Source organism: Mycteria americana, chromosome 2 (genome assembly GCF_035582795.1).
Source record: "Mycteria americana isolate JAX WOST 10 ecotype Jacksonville Zoo and Gardens chromosome 2, USCA_MyAme_1.0, whole genome shotgun sequence".
NCBI classification, from domain to species: Eukaryota; Metazoa; Chordata; class Aves; order Ciconiiformes; family Ciconiidae; genus Mycteria; species Mycteria americana.
In genome coordinates this window covers 73,099,694-73,104,950 of record NC_134366.1, presented here as the reverse complement: position 1 = coordinate 73,104,950, position 5,257 = coordinate 73,099,694, and the positions used below count along the sequence as shown (strand labels likewise).

General features: G+C 38.6%; 1 long non-coding RNA gene across 1 annotated transcript; it reads left to right on the top strand.

Moving 5' to 3' along the window:
- Nucleotides 1-237: 237 nt before the first annotated feature.
- LOC142405771 (uncharacterized) lies at nt 238-3,493 on the top strand. The gene is made up of 3 exons (XR_012774322.1): nt 238-323; nt 1,167-1,214; nt 3,271-3,493. It is a non-coding gene; the product is annotated as an uncharacterized LOC142405771 (long non-coding RNA).
- Nucleotides 3,494-5,257: the final 1,764 nt, after the last annotated feature.

Genomic DNA, 5,257 nt, shown 5'->3' with positions numbered 1-5,257 from the left:
AGTGTCTGGAGGAAACTATTTTGGTAAAGGTCAGAAGGTAGAAAACTTACAATCTTACTCTGTGTTTATTGCTATTGCTATTGTGCTCTACTTCTGTGGAGCATTTAAAACATCTGACATTGTCCCAGGACTCTTTCAGACGAATACCTGTTTTCTTACTAGGACTGTGCTGTGCACTTCTGCATTAACTTCAGTATAGTTTAGCTGAGTAGCTACATTCAGCTGCGCTGCTTAGCTGCTTAACCAAGACCTGAAGATAGGAAGAATAACAGAGCCCTTGCATTTTCAGAAGTTTTCTCTGGGAATGAGGGAGTTGGTATAAGGTAGGATTTTTTTCTTTAAATCTGTGCATGCTTTTTAAAAATGTTACCTTAACCAGATGCCCAGTCCTTGCAGTGCTAACATCACTAAAAGTTATCTGAGTGGCCCAAGTAGTTCACCTTTTTTCTCAGAAGTTATCTCATCTCATGTTTCACTGCTCTAAGTTTCCCAAATGTCGTGTTATTCAGCTTTTTTCACACCCCTGGCCAACTCATCAGCACAGTCATTATCCAACCTCTCGAGCTGATCTACTTAACACCTCATTAAAAAAAATATGTTCAGCTCATCTCTCACTGCTCTTCACTTGTCAACAAGTCTTGTTTTTCCCCTTTTACATGCAGTCCTTTTGGTGCTTAATATTTGTCAATCATTAGTTTTTAGCCTCTGGTGCAGTTTTCTCATGCTGCTCTTACTAACCATCTCATCTATATTATATACCACTGCCTTTTTAGCTTACATTATACATCTATATGCGGGATTTTTTTGTTCTTGTTTATCCTTGACCTTGAATGTTAAAGCCAAGGCATAATAACATATTCAAATATATCCTTTGCCATTGTTTTTTAAAAAATATGTATATTTTTATAAATATATTGCTATTGCTTTGTTGTAGTTGTCAGAAACTTTTTGGTTGAACTTTTCCATAGAAATGGTTTTCTTACTTGGCTGGATGATTCCATATTTCTTTAAAGAATCCACAATTATTTTCAAAGGAAACTTGTTAAAAGTAAGCTCACAAATAAAGATACTGGAGACTGGGGTTTTTTGATTTTTTTTTTTTTTTGCTGTGAAGCAGTTAAAATCAGAAAGTTAGCAGAAAATTTTTCTATTTTTTTCCTCAACAGAAAACAATTAGGATTCAGTGATACAGAACATGCCATCCTTACCTACAGGTAAATGCTGACTTTGTAAAGCTGACCATTGTGTGTTTGAGTAGCCAGAAAAATAGCAGTGATGCTTGTGGCTGTCATGTGAACATGAGACCAATAAGGTTTCTGAGAAACTGGAATTTCCTGGTACCTGACAATGTTCAATTACTCCCTGTCCCCCAAGTATCAATGATAGTTTTTCTTTCATGAAGAATTCAGGATAAATTTTCTTTGTCACTTTGCCCATGTGAAGATTACAAGGGCATAGTGAACAAAACCGAGCATGGCAGGACTAGATAGGAAAATCGTAAAACCCCCAAAATATTTCAAAGCATTTTCAAAGAGATCCAGGGCTTCAGTAAGCTTGATATTCTGGTGGCTTCTTTGGTTCCTCCAATACTTGGTATAGTGAAGTATTTTTATGCAGGCAGCTTGCTTTTCAAGGAGATACCTTAAATGTTTCTGCATTTAAGCAGAAATATTAAAGAAATATTAAAGTGCACTGAAATATTAAAGCTGTGGGGTTCCAGACACAGACTACAGTCCTGGATCAAACCGTTGAATTCTTAGGAAAATTTTCCTGCAGAATCAGCTTAGCCGAGCTCAGTTATGACTAGAGTAGAGTGGTTCGCATGCTGATGTTGCTGTGAACCTCAATTTTAAGTTCAGGCCTGTATTACCCCCATTGGCCTGAGCAAGAGAGAAATGCTTTTGAGTACACAAAGGAATGAGAAATGAGGAGGAAGCACCACCATAGTACACTCTATACCCCTGCTACAGCCTTTTCCTTTTTCTGTCTGAATTTTGGCTAGAACTGAAAATCTGGTCTTCATTTTTAATACTCTGGAAAAAGGATAGCACAGACAATCTGTCCCCAAGGAATACGTTCTTTCGTTATTTTCCATCTCATAGACTGTTACCTGTACAGGTCCTGAGCAGGAAAACATGTAGAAAAGGAGGAAGTCCCCAAGCAGAGCGTGCTTGGAGGAAAAAAAATAACTCACCATAGTCAAACCAACGTGCTTGGAACCCACTATGAAATCTCCATAGCACTCCAGGCAGAATATGATCATTTGATTATGATAACATGAGTGTGCTTTTAAATAATTCCCTGTCATAGTTAAAAAGTGAAGAATAACGAAAAAGGTGAATGGGAATGATGGAGGACAATATTCTGACTACATCCATCACCTCTTAGCTGTACCTGTCTGTTTATGCATGCCATCAACGTCATAATAGCAACTGTCTTCAGAGAGGCTGTGCATAATGAATCCTTTAGGTTGACAATCTATTGAAGGCAACTGTTTGATTCTCTTTCTTGTTTTTTTAGAAAAATGCACTTAAGATGGCTGATGACTTGACTTTTATGCTTAGGGGACTGTTAGCTGCACCAGCATAAATAGTTCATTGCTATAACTATGCTGGGGCTATGAAAAAGAAGAGGAAAAAATATTAGCGCAGCAAATGTCTCGAGGGCTGAAGTATTTTTTCCTTCCCTGCCTTGCTCAAGAGTGGGAGCTACCAAGTACTGTGTTGCTACCGTTGCCATCACCCCACTGCAATAGCTCCCATTATTCGTAGGAGGGCAGCTGAGGTCGCTTCCATGTGCTTTGTGCAAGGAACCCTACTATTCATCCCTTACAGTCCTCTAGACTGTGAGCTGTAGCAAATGGATTAGGGAAACAGTCTATTCTATCTCCATGAGGAGATTTGACTTTGAGTTGTCCTTGTGTTTTCTAGTGCAATCTTACGTATATCACGAGCAAGTCTTTTGAGCAGCCTTAAAAGCAAAAGATGAAACAGCTTTTTTTTTTTTTTTTTAATCAGATTAAAAAAAAATATATAGGAAGACCAAACATCTGCTGGATTGTGGAAAGCTTCAAACACATTTGTAGATGACTGAAGCCTAAGGGCTTTCACTGAAATTGCAATATAGTTTACTCTTAGCAATTAGATGGAAACTGGCCATACTTCAAATATGACATAAAAATGAAATGTCCTCCACATCAAACTGACATCGTAGTCTTGGAATACCTGGTGTGTTACATGCAATGTTGTTTTCTTTTCTCTGTCTTTTCAGCCTCAATACTCCGATCAATAAATGCACACCTAGGCAGCCATGGTGACAAAGGACAATGTCTTTCCTTCAAATAATTGATGTTGAATGGAATGCATGAAACATCAGCTAAACTTGTGCATCTTCCATTCGGTGGTGGGTACTTTTGCACTTTGTCTTTCCTCAGCTTCAGCTAAATAAAGGATTTGCAGGGCAGATGCAGAGAATGCTTTGCAAACCGAAGGGCATGTCCTTGAACTACAATTATTTTGATTAGTTATGGAAAAGTTAGGGAAGATCTTGGGCTCCTTAATTGAAAAGCTGTAATAATTTGATTGCCCAATACATAGAACAGAGGGTTTGCTGTGCTCTTTTTTGATGGGATGATCTGGAACACTTCATGAAGAAAGCGACACTATAAACAAGAAGTGTTTGGGTTTGTTTTTTTTTTATTCAGGACTGCAAAACATCTCATTCAGTCAACAAAGTGAAATAGATGATAGAGAAAATGCAAGCATATTTCGACAGTAACAACAAAGGAGAGAATTTCATAGTACTTACTAAAGCTTGCCAAACTGTTAGTTTTCTTAGAGCTGTTTAAGTTCCACAGGGGCACTGCTTCTTCCAGTTTGGCCACATCTCCTTGGCTTTTCAGCAGCAATGCACTATCTTATATCCATTACACCTACCTACATTATGCTGTACCCTTGCATTGCATTAAAACCGTATGAAGTATTCATTAGAAGAACGTGGAAAACAGACACACAGGCACTTCTTAAAGCAAATGGAATTCTACTACCTCATCTGGAATATATGGTCCTATTAATCCTCTACTCCTTCAGATATGTCCCTGCATCTCACTGAATCTGAAGATATAGGAGGATTACCCTTCACTTTTAAAATGTAATAAATAATTTGTCCTTGAAACAATTGATTATGAAATTTATTCTTAAAATACAGTTTTCCTAGGGAAAAAGAAGAAAAAGTCTCAGGCTGGGAATCCAGAACATCCAGAGAGAGAATGTACAAAAGGTGGATTAGCACTCTGACACTGTGAATATTTTAGAAAGGTCGAAATATTACAGAGTGTACTATCAGAAGTTAGTATGCCAGGTACGGTTGTTCCTGCGTGATTTTATTCATGTAAGAAGTTGTGACGTATTACCTTTCAAAATGTAAGACTTGTTTCCACTCTCTGCCTTGGTAGGGGAAACGGGTTCTTTTAAAAGTAAATGTCATTTACTCTTGAGCTAAGCCCCCTCCACCTGGTTCCTTCACCATGGAGGCAGTATAAAGGGCCTTGCAGTGTCTACGTTATTTGCCTGAGCACGATGTTAAGATCTTTCCTTTAGTGCAGATCCAGACCAGTGTATTCATTTGGTTTTGCACAGCAGTTGTACAGGCTCACCAGCATGAGAAAGGAGCAGTATTCAGTGTTTTCAAGTGTGTCTATTTTATTCCCATGTCATGTCTAATCAGCATCGGAGTCCCTGCAGCAACATCTCTAGGAGTTCAGGCTGTGGAATTAATGCTGGTGGAAGTGACTTGGTGTTGACTGTCTCTGTGGTGTGCATGTATTCTGTATTGTCCTTTGTATACAGGACAATTCAGATCACATACTTCACCGGACTAGGTGTGCGGTGTTCTATTTAGTGGTAGAGCAGATGGCATTTCCCTTCCTGAGCTGTGCAGCAATTACTGTATACCTTTGCCTTTGAGAATTTTGTGACTTAGGGCTAAGACTTTCCAGTGCAGTGCTGGATGTATTTTGAGTCCCTCAGTAGCTGACTGGGTGTGTGTACAGCTAATTTGCTTTTGGCAGTGCAGTGGAAAACCATGTTTTTCACTTTCTTATAAAACCATGGACAAGTTCATGTAGCGTGTTTCTTCTCGTCAGTTATTTACAATATGTAATTTAAATGATAGCTTTTGCATTTGAGAAAGAGATGCAATAAGTGCTGCTCACACCAGGAGTAGTTGGGCTTATTAGAAATCTTCCCATAGTGAGGAA